The 12,490-nt window shown below is 34.1% G+C and overlaps 1 protein-coding gene across 3 annotated transcripts in view; it reads right to left on the bottom strand.

The window, feature by feature from the left end:
• LOC149805917 (uncharacterized) overlaps positions 1-10,048 on the bottom strand; it is a 142,542-nt gene extending 132,494 nt beyond the window's left edge. For 2 of the 3 annotated variants that reach the window (XM_089950689.1, XM_089950696.1), the window contains exon 1: positions 9,878-10,048. The gene's annotated coding sequence lies outside the window, so the exon portion shown is untranslated. Of the gene's footprint in view, positions 1-5,203; positions 5,328-9,877 lie in introns of those variants that run through there. The other variant, XM_089950690.1, reaches the window with a different exon arrangement.
• Positions 10,049-12,490: the final 2,442 nt, after the last annotated feature.

Raw genomic sequence — 12,490 nt, 5'->3', positions numbered from 1 at the left:
TATGAGATAAAAAGGCAATATAAATATCAATAGTGATCAATTTAAAATTTCTAAATTAAAAGACATGATGAACGCTCATGGGATTTATCAACTAATTACAAAGGAATACAGTGACTCTAATGGATCATATTATACGTGTCTGACATGCATGCACATGATGATTATGGAATTATTCCCCTTGGGATTAGTGATCTTCATATGGTATATTCAGTAATGGAAGATCAAAGCAATCATATTAGTATTAAATATTTTAATTAATGAAATTTAGATACCGGTAAAAAAAAGTTAATGGAAGATTTATGACAAGTTCCTTAATCAAGATTAAAATTAATTAAGATTTTTGATGAAATAAACAATACATGGTTAACATTCAGGGAATTATTATTTCATATAAATGATCAGTATTTACCTTGCGAAGAATGTAGAATGAGATCAACTTTTCAGAACTGGATTAATGATGTAATATTAACATCCATGCATGTCAGAGATTTCTGGCATGAGAAGGTAAAAACCAGTAAATGTAAAGATGATTTTGACATTTAATAGGGATTTTAGAAATAATAAAAAGAACAGAGATGCAAAAGACTACTTAGATGAAACTGTTCAAAAGTCACACAAAAAGCACCAAAAGAAATGTGGAAAAAAAATTGAAAGATTTTCTTAACCTTCATCCAAATCACATTCATGTACTTTGTGATTGTTAAAGACTTTGCTAAAGTTTCACATTGTTTAAGTGAATACTTCTGTAAAATAGCACAATAATGTTAAGGACTTTCATTATAATCACTACTGGGTAATGAAGACATGTCAAATAAACTTCTCTTCCAGATAACAAATGTGAGTGTGTCTGTTCTACCTATTGTTATAGAAATTATAGAAAGACAAGTTTTCAGTTCTTTTTATGACTTTTTATCAAAAAATAATTTGATTATTGATTACCCCATGTCAATCATTTATTAAAGACAGGACTCACTCATTTGACTGATTGCTGATTAAAGAATACTGATGATGGGAAATTAACTGGAGTATTATTCTTAGACCTGCATAGAATGTTTGATACTGTTAATCATAAAATTTTACTACATAACTAATAAACATATCTTCAAAACTCACATTGCAAGTTTTTATCCTATCTCAATAGTAGATTATCAGCTGTGAGTTGCAGATGTACTCTCTCAGGTTTTAAAGAAATTTTCAATGAGGTACCACAGGGTCAATTCTAGACCCTCTCTTTTTCACACTAAACACAACTCCTTAGCACATTTTTCAGTATCTGTGTATGAAAATGATGCATCACAACATGGCTGCAGACAGGGTAGAACAACTAGGAAAAAATTCCAGGGGCCCACAATGGTCAGGGGACCCTATACCATCACAATTTGCAGTTCACAGAGGCCTACTGGATAATTTTTCCTAGGGCCCACAACTTCTGTCCAAAGTGTGTTAGTGATAAAAAGTTTAGCACTGTTGAGAGTAAACTAGATGTATGACAATAACTTAGCTTAGATTTACAGAAAACCCACTTAATGCTTAGAACAATAAGCAGAGAATTGTACTTGGAAGTAAATGGTAAAACATTCAAGCTATTAAATATTCCAGACTTGTAGGAATCCTTGCTAATAATGTTTGTCTTGGTCCAACCACCTTGAATCATGCTTTACATAAGTATTTGAGAAAATAGGAATTTTATGTCTGGTCAGTCAACATGTAAAGTGTATAATTCAGTTGTTTTCCATATTTCATCTATGGTACTGCTGTATTGTGTGAGGAGAATTCCAAAATTCCTATTACATGCAGACACTTTACCGATTACAGATAAGAGCTGTGAGGGTGATTTTGGAATGATGGCATGCTAGCTCAAGTTTTGCATGACAGTGAGTCATCTGAACCATCTACAGTCACCAATGGAGTCAAGCAATGCTGTATGTTGGCCCCAACCCTCTTCAGTATGATGTTCTCCTCCATGCTTACTGATGCCTTCCATGACTTTGATACTGAGATTGACATCAGATATTGGACTGACAGCAAGCAGTTCAATCTGAGAAGACTGCAGTTATGGATGAAGTCACAGGAAGTGACTGTCATGATCTCCTATTTGCTGATGACTGTTCCTGAATGTCAAATCTGAGTTTGACATGCAACACAATATGGACTATTTCTCTTCAGCCTGTGACAATTTTGGTCTTATAATCAGTATCAAGAAGACAGGTGATGCATCAACCTCCACCTGAAAACCCTTATGTACAGCACACCATCACAGTAAATGGCAAAATCCTCAAGGCAGTGGACAAGTTTACCTATCTTGACAGTACACAGTAACACGCAGTCCACATTGATGATGAAACCAATGCCAGAATAAGAATTGCTAAAGCAAGCATGTCCTTTGACAAACTATGTGCAAATGTGCAGGAGTACCTGGATGGTGAACAGCCACTTTGCCAAGAAGCTGAACTAGTTTCATATGGGCTGCCTCAGTAAACTGGAGCTATTGATTTGAATGGAGGAAAACTGCAGAGGCAGTGCAGAAGCATAAGCAGTGTAAATCTCAGAAACACAGCATTATCCTCCCTTAATCAGGCAAATGCAAGTGGCATCTCCTATCAAGTGTGCCACATGCAGTTCAGGTTCAGAGCACAAATTGGCCTGATCAGCCAGCCATTCAAACACTCACAGAAACCATATCAGTCAGTGAAGTCATTTTCATAAACAACAAGTTGGACATCACCATTCAACTTTAATTAGTTACTATTGTATGAGTCTGTCTGATGGACCTTGACTATCCATAAAATTGAATACATAAGGAAAAATCTAAAATTTTCAAGCTTGAGTTGGATTATAATGACATACACAGGAGTGGAATATTTTGCAATATTTATTAAAAAGTTCAAGAATTATTTCAAAGATCAGAAATTATTTTAAAGTTCAAGATTCATTTTAAAGTTCAAGAATTATTTTGAAGTTCAAAAACTGTGCCCTTGTTGTTATGATATTTATATGCCTCTTATACAACTGCTTGCCCACATGGCAGGAAAAGAAAATAACATGGATTACCGTCTAATCATAGTAACCATGTGACTTCCTGTAGGTCAGTTAGTGCAGTTGCTACTACTACAGTCCATGCATTAATGAATAACACAGTAATGTGTATGAAACTTTTAAAATGTATATTCAGTTCAAAATAAGTGAAATGATATTGTTTCATCAAAGCAATTATAAACACAACCATTTCCTCTATCTGTTAGCAGCTATTTTATAATGTACTTGCACTTGTTATCATTTGTTGTATATCTTTTACATATAATTATGTCAAGCTTCAGCTTGTGAGACATGTTTTATTACATATATCTGACATTTTAGTAATACATCACAAAGATTGTCATGATATTATTTCCTACTGTTATATATATTGTCATGTATATCTATATTTTTGTAACTGCTGGCACATCATTTTATCTAATTTTTTAAATTTTTATGAATGGTTTAAATTATACAGAATACAGAATATCATTAGCTAGATTTGTTGTGTGTGGCTGGAGTATGTTAAAAGCATATTATTACATAGGATATCAAGAAATAAAATGTATGTGTTGTTAATTATTAATAATAATTTTAATAATAAGACTTAATGGCTTAATTTCTCATTGGCTGATGGGGTTTTGATGTTTCTAGAAGGATTCAGTAACTTCCCATTGGTTGGGCTAGGTCACATGAATAGGCCAGTTCATCACAAAATGAGTAGTAAGTTCTGTCACGTGGGGTCTATTGTGAAATATAGTCACAATGGACGGTGTATATAAAGAGAAAACTGAGCAAAGAGGTTCATTCTGATTTTGAAGTCATTCTCAATTCTTGTATTCCTGTTGTAAATTTGCAGACATTATGTCATACTTAAATATTATTCAAGAGGAAAATATTTGTTTGGACTGTTCAATGGAAATATAAAGTGCTCATTATTAGAACTATAATATCATTCTGGAACTGTTGTGAATTATTTGAAGGAGTTCCAGATACACCATAATGATGTCACGATTCTTGGCAGACCAGTACATTTCTGGTTTTTAAATTTATACAGAACTTTTTATTCATTTAGGACTTTCATAGAACTTCATCAGGATTCTGGACTCACATCATAATACTGTAAGTACCTGACACATTTCCATTTATGACTTTGATAATTAAATTCTTTGATACGTTTTACAAAACTTGTTGGCTTTGTTTCTTCCTGTTACTGAGTTTGTGGCCATATAGTCATAACAATCAATCAATCAATCAATCAATATATATATATATATATATATATATATATATATATATATATATATATATATACACACACACACACTGAGTTTGTGGCTATATAGTCATAACAATCAATATATATATACATTCAACAATACAGCCAGATGTACTGCCTGTATATGTACAGGGGATGCTTTTTTTATCTTTAGTGACTGTGCAATGGTTTACAAACTTGACACACTGTTTCTTTACAATAAAATGTTACTAATCAAAGGTTAGTTAACAAATGTGCTTCAAAACTGAAACAATATTGTTTTAATAACATTTTTATCAGTATTATCAGTAAATCAAGCTGACTTGTAATACTGCATAATGTGCACTAAAACCAGTTCTCATCGTCTGCTTTTTCCTAGCTGTCACATTCCTTGTGAAAGTCATTGATGCATAATGTAAGAAAAGAATTAACAGAGAAGTCCTACTTAACAATCCATATAAACAGAGATGCAAACAAATATATATATATATATATATATATATATATATATATATATATATATATATATATATATATATATATATATATATTATTATTATTATTATTACTGAACAGGTAGTTACTGTATTCATTTACACCTTACTTATTATGTGACCAATAACAAGCAATAAACTTAACTACTGTATATAATCACTAATAAGACAATTTTAACTGCAAGCTGCACAGACCCAGACCTACTATTGCATAATGTGCTGGAACATCAGCGTATGTGCAGTTTGATAGGGGTAATTAGTTAAACAAATAACAAAGACCCTAACCAACATGTGCATTATGTGATAGCCAATCAGGATCTTTGTTGCTTGCAGTTAGACTTGACTTAAAAACAAATAGATACAGTGAGCTATTTACACATTTAACTGTTGTAACCATACTTATGACAAGTTAACCATATATGGCAGCTAATCACACCTTGTCATTGTGGTGTGAGACACAAGTCCAAGTCCCAGCCATGTCACTCGACACACAATCATTGGAGTCCATAACACTACAAGACAACTATGTTTTCGCAGACGTCACGATCGAGTACGCAAATACCAACAATGCAACGCGCGCGCACCTTGCGCCACCATCTTGAGTCCCTAACGAACATTTGTCAACATTAGTCATCATGTATGTTCAAGATAATACTCTGATTTAACTGTCGATAAGGATATTTACTTCCCCGAAACGATACATAGATTATACTTGAAGTTAAGTGCCATATAGCACGAAAAATCAAAATAAAGCTGGAAGTTTCCTTGTTTATATAGAAAGACAATAGTGAAGCTGAACCGTGATCCTGCATATTGCTGTTAAATAGAAGTGCAGTTATTATTATTTTTTACAAACAGACAATATTGACATTTTTAAAGTGTTTCGTATCATATCCCTAAGCTTGTCATCTTGAAAGAGTATATCCGGACAATTATGTTCGGGATACAATATCAGTTACGAATTAAATTTTCATAGCATGTGTTTTATGCCAGAACTTTTATGTACAAATACTTTTCGCGTCAACAGGTGTTTGTGCCAAAGACAGTTGACAAACCAATTTAATTAGTATGGTCAGATATTGTATTTGTGGTGGAGATGATGGACGTAGGATAATAGTGAATGAAAGCGATAACCATTCAAAGAAATTTCATCATCAGTGTGTTCGAACTAAACACGTGCCAAACGGAACATGAATTTGTCGAATGTCAAAACGAAGTATTCCTGAAATGATTTTAGAAATATGAAATTATATATTAACAATTAGCTTTTTAACTTGAACGATAACCAAATGATTGATTTCAGCCCACGAAAACTGAAAAGCATTACATGTTCTACTTGGTTGTGTATCCAGTTGTGAATGCGTTTGTTTATTGATCGATCTATTTTAAGAAAACAAGAAGAAAAGTCACGCATTCGGTCTCGTGCGGCTGACAAGCTCAAGTGAATGAGATGTTTTATTATATTCTTACGCACAAAATGAGACGTATCTTCCTAATTATGCGGGAATAGCAATGTTATTAGGTTCCGGTTTGCGGGGATAGGGACTCAAAATGGCGGATATGGAAGTACGCAGGTTTTGTGACATCACGTGAAAACAACGGATATAACAATGATGCCACAATGTAATGATTCAGCCATTCTGTTCTGTGCAGCAAGCATAGATTTTACAAATGGACTGCCTTAATGCTATTTGTGTTTTATATGGAATAACATTGACCCTGATCTGTCAGTATATCATACAATGGTAAATCTGAGTATACCTTAGTGTTTACAGTTGGGTTCGTGTTAGGCTTAATCAAGTTTATCCAATAATTTTCAAGAATGGCAAATGTTTATTCCAGAGAAGGAGACTAAGCTATTAGATAACAACACTCCCAATGTTATCATTTTCTAATTAAGTCTGAACTCAAAATTATAATATCTGATTGGCTAATCATTACATTACTGATCAATCTGACATCAGACATTTGAAATGTTTCTGGAATGAGATAGTTATTTAAAAACAGTCTCTGTACCAGTCTTCAGTGTCCAATGCCCATATGTAGAGCTCAATGATTCTATTATTACATTTTTATGCTCGATTAGAAAAAGTTTAAAGCTGTGTGCATGTACGCATGTGTGTGTGTGTGTGTGTGTGTGTGTAATATAACAGACAACATGGTACCAAAAATGTAATAAACAAGTTTTTATTGTATATGATCAATGAAAGAGTATCATCAACTGGTGTGTATGAATACAAAATGTTTTAAATAAACTGTAGCAAAGCATTTCCTCTCTCAAGAACAAAATCCAAAGTGTTTGCCACAAGTAAATTTCCTAAAATGCTTTAAATATTTCATTAGTTGATATGAAGTGATTATTATTTGCAAAAATTTGTATCTCCAAGAGTCACTATCTAAAACTGACAAAACAGGCAGAAATCAATATCTTCAGTTCCATTTACCTGCTATTTTACTACCTGCCCACATAAAACTGACAGTCCAACCATACATCAGAAACAAGCCAATCTCATGATTCATGAACAAATGAAATGCACTTGGAAGAAAAGTTCTACTGAATTGAAATAACCTATAAATCCTGAAAAGGACTGGAAGTTCAATAAATCCTGGTAATAACCTGCTGCTCTATTACTTGTCCCTGTACAATCATCAGCCATCCATCAGTGTGTGAACATGTTGAATGGCATATTGTATCTGCCCTGTCAGTTGAATAATCCTCAAATTTATCCACTAGTACCATATGGGTGACATGGAGATTAATGACCAACACAAATCAATGGCCTAGACATGGGGTCAGTATAACATGTTGAACTAAAGTTTCTGGGCATAAACCATTAATTTTTGATAAATTTATCATTAACATGGCTGTGACCTCTGACCTTTAGATACCACAATCTATAGATTTCGTTGTTATCTTAAGGACTCACAGTACTAATTCAATTCCCATAGCAAATCTATCCAAGCACCAAGATAGAAAAAATTCAATAACTTTAAAGTTTTGAGTGTTCGTAATCAAACCTATATTTATCAACAAAGATGAAACCTGGATGTCAGCTTTTGTGTAGACAAAGGGATAAGGGCTGTGCCATTTTCTGGAAAAACATGTTTCTGAAACACGTGCTTTCAATTCCACACCAAAAAGACAGGTGCTAATTTCAGTAATGAGTGTGCCAAACTCTAGACTGTTTAAAGAATGAAATTCCATCAATAAAACAATGTCTATTTTTTCAGTTACAACTAAGATAAACTCTCAAAACATTATTTTTACTAAAATCTAACTTTCATTATCAACCAATCCTAGCCATCCAAAACCATATATACTCTGTTTTATCTTCACCCATTTCCAGACAGGCTCATATTTTTCAATACAATTAGTACAGTGTGTCCTTAAGTACAAGCCATCCACAAATCTGTCAAGGAACTTGCTCAAAACAAAATTATTCTGAAAAACCCCTTTTCTTTGAGCAAAAAGGCCTCTTCCATAGTTTAAATGCAAGTCTCAACACACTTTAATCAATATACTCCAATTACTATGCCAAAAACATTTCTCTTCGGTCAAAGTGACCTTGCCCTTTAACCTTTTATTCCAAAATTGATATACTTTTTTCTTATCAAATCTATAAGCCATCCACAAACTTTGATAATGGTATAAGTTATTAGCTCAAACTTTCATACATAACCATTTTTCTTCTTTCAGTCACAGTTACCTTGACCTTTAGCCTTTTCATCCAAACATCAACAGGGAACTTCCTTACCTTCTGTACCCGAAGTGCTAGCAGTGTTTTCTGAGCACTTGCCAAATTTTTGCCTCTGATCAATTCAGACTGCTAACTTCATACATTTTTTGTATGTGGTAAATCTGTGAAATATTCATTTCAGCTCTCATGCCACCCACATATTGCATACAGTAATTTCTTTTAATAACAATTGCTATTGTCATACTGGTTAATGTATTACTGGCAAGGTTTTACTGAAATAGGTTGCTGTGCTATTGGCAAAGTTATACTGAATTGGTTACTGTACTATTGGCATGGTTATAATGAAATAGGTTGAATAAAAAAACTTACCGATTCCTCTTAAAAAGGGATGTGATGATGAATGTACCTACTGACCATATGTATTCATTTGTAATCTAGGTTTAACTGCAAACTGTATAGACCCAAATATGATGCCACATAATGTGTCATTAGTTCAGGTCTGTGTTGCTTGTTCTATTAATTAGACCTAACAAATTACATAGACCCATATTTGCTGGCACATCAGGTAATTGGCAGATCTGGGTCTGTTTAATTTTAATTTTCTTACAAAACTGTTCCTAGTCAGTTACATATCTAAGCCATTGCCATACTTAATGCATGTGCTCCCTGTATTGTCAGTGTGCTGTAGCTTTACTTAATCCATGTGCTTCCTGTATTTTCAATGTGATTTTGTCATACTAAATGCATGTGCTCCCTGTATTGTCAGTGTGCTATTGCCATACTAAATGTATATGCTCCCTGTATTGTCAATGTGCTATTGCCATACTTAATGTATATGCTCCCTGTGTTGTCAGTGTGCTGTTGCTTTACTTATGCATGTGCTTCCTGTATTGTCAATGTGATAATGCCATACTTAATGCATGTGCTCCCTCTATTGTCAATATGCTATTGACTAACTTATTGCGCGTCCTTCCTGTATTGTCAATATGCTTTGAGTTTAATATTATTTCAAAGAGAGTGCAACAAACATATTTCCGGAATTAACAAGTTGATATAATAATTTTTCACACTATTCCCTGTTATCTGTAACAAATTACAAAGAACCCAAAAATATATGAAAAATAATTTCAAACTGACTTAATTAATCTGATCTCTATTTATTTGTTCTAAATTTCTGAATCCACAGCATTGTTTATGAAATAAAAAAATGAATGATGACAGCTTAGCTACAGCATACAATCATCTGTTGTTTTTCATAATTATGTTACATATAACTATATATTATCAGACACTTGGAGCAAAATATAAATTATATTTGAGACCACAGGTTAACTGGTGCATACAAACAATTGCCACTTTGTGACTTTGATACTCTTGCTGCAATCAGATCATGGAAGTTACACGTTACTTACCTGCAGCCCCAACTTTTTTTTTATCACGAAGTCTGTGCTGCATCCTTGTGGTGAATCTCGAGTCTTTCTTAAACCACATGAAATCTAGAATCCAGAAGTAGATGACTGTATTTATGAGTTTTCCATTAGGATCATGTCAGCAGTGGATTGCAAGTGAAAGACTAAACAGGTTTCCCCTGAAAACTGTTAGTACTATCAAGAATACTGTACCTACCGATGTATGAGTTACCAACTGATGAAATCATAGCACATTGAAAACGTGCCATGCCGTTATTACAGACGTTTAAAATTAATTATTTTTTCATTAATATATTGAAAATATCAGAATATTTTACAGTTACCTTATATATTTGCATATGAGTCCACCTGCAAACTGCACAGACCCAGATCTGCCTTTGCATAATATGCCAGCAGATCTGGGTCTGTGCAGTTTGTTAGGAGTAATCAGTAGTTGACACAGACCCTGATCTCTAGCAAATTATGCAATGACAGATCAGGATCTGTGCTGTATGCAGTTAGACTCGACTTACAAGCAATATAGACTGTAATTTGAATTTGACTCGACTTACAAGCAATATAAACTGTAATTTAAATTTGAGAAGCATTACATACTCACTATTCCCTAAATTTAAAGTCTTTTTTTTTTTAAATGGCAGATAATATTCAGTGATACCTTACAGATTTTCCTCCAAATTTAATAATTTAAAAGGCAGTATACACACTATTCATATCCACTGATTTCTCTTTTATTCACTAAATGCACGTTCTTATAAATGTAGTCCTACAGCACACTCCACAGACATAGATCTGCTGATTAGGGTTTATATTACTTGCAATTGGACTCGACTTAAGACACGTTTGTGAAATGTATGATACGGCTAATTGGACGCTCACATCAGGCTGATAAAGCACAGTTGTGCTTACAGTTTTGATAGAGTCCTTGATAAACAAAGACTTGATTGGCCAGGTGATCTAAGCGCTACCTTTTCAGACAACTGACATTTCACCCTCTGTATGCATGGGTTACGGACGACTGACATTTCACTCTCTGTATGCATGGGTTACAGACGACTGACATTTCACCCTCTGTATGCATGGGTTACGGACCACTGACGTATCACCTCTGTCTGTATTGGTTACAATCTCGGCTCAACCATCATCGATATCTGAAAATGCTTGCCATTAGCTTCCTGTAGGTTAAGTGGATCTCTTCCTGTCATCTTTCCAGTTTCTTTTTCTACCAAATATACTGGCTGCCATGTAAAGCCTATCATGCGCTGAAAATGTAATGAAACCTCGCAAAACAAAACCAAGCACCAAAATATGAGCAATAAAAAATTGGGACACATAAAATGTTAAAATTTCCGGTGGGACAGGTAATAGTGACAAAATGCTTATGCAATGTACAGCATAGGTACGTACCAGTATGTTACTACATGTCTTGATGAGCTGAAGAAAATGTCTCTTTGGATAATATCATAGAAAACTGATGTCATAGAAATGATTTATAGTGTAAAACAGTAAAACTGTCATGAAAGACCACTGCTATGAGAGACTACCTTGATTTGAGAGACCATGGTTTCCATGCACAGATTTATTGATTATATAGTGTTATGACTTGTTATGAGAGACCATGTGTCTTGAGAGACCATTTTTTTTTTTTTGGCAGAAGGGGTGGTCTTTCAAGACAGGTTCTACTGTAACAGTCTTGCTTTACATGCTTTTCAGGAAAGAATGCTATTTTTTAAACATTCTTTAATTTTGGTTTCAATAATGCAACTGCATGTAAATAGATACTTTGTTTATATGTTTGAACTTGTAATCAGGTGTTTTTGTCATCAGCCCTATTTTTAAAAAAAAAAGGGTTTCATAGGTCTTGAAAGTGTTTGACCAGTTTCTCAGACTTGCTGTGCTGTGTCTGTCATGGGTTATTTCCTCTATAATTTTTTTTGACAACAAATATCTCTCAACCATCCAGTGCAGTTCTTGTATAACATCTAATGTAACTGCACTCTATGGAAATAGGCACACTAGCCGGGGGGGGGGGTCTTTTCCACATTAAATTAGACTCTAATACTTCTAGTTCTACGGGCTGACACCCTGCACTATTGTTGACCCTAGCTTATGAAAGGTCATTGAGAAACCATTCCCTGAATACGTTTCTTGACTTGGTGTTGAGCTAAACTTAATGATCTGATTGTCTTATCTAACTCTATTATACATACAGAACTGCCTTAACCTTTATCTAACCCTATTATACATTAAAAAAAAACTGTCTTAACCTTTATCTAACCCTATTATACATACAAAAATTCACAAAACCTAAATTCCATAAACCAAATAATATCCATATATCCACTCTCCACACACACACCCCTTTTGCAAAATTTAATGTGTATTAGAATTTCCAAAAGTAGTATGGGGCCCCGAGTGGTCTAAAGCGCTCTCCGTCACGGATCACTGCCATCTCACCTCTGTCTGCGTGGGTTCGAGTCTCGGATTCGGCTAATGTGGGTATGTGAGAAAGCTTGTCAGTAGTTTCTTGTGGGTCGGTGGTTCTTTCTGGGGTTTTCCCGGGTTCTTCCTCCACCATTAATACTGGCCGCCATGTAT

This window comes from Sinohyriopsis cumingii, chromosome 2 (genome assembly GCF_028554795.1).
Source record: "Sinohyriopsis cumingii isolate HCF-2022 chromosome 2, ASM2855479v2, whole genome shotgun sequence".
NCBI classification, from domain to species: Eukaryota; Metazoa; Mollusca; class Bivalvia; order Unionida; family Unionidae; genus Sinohyriopsis; species Sinohyriopsis cumingii.
The sequence above is the reverse complement of the archived record's forward strand: the minus strand, read 5'-3'. Positions and strand labels throughout refer to the sequence as shown.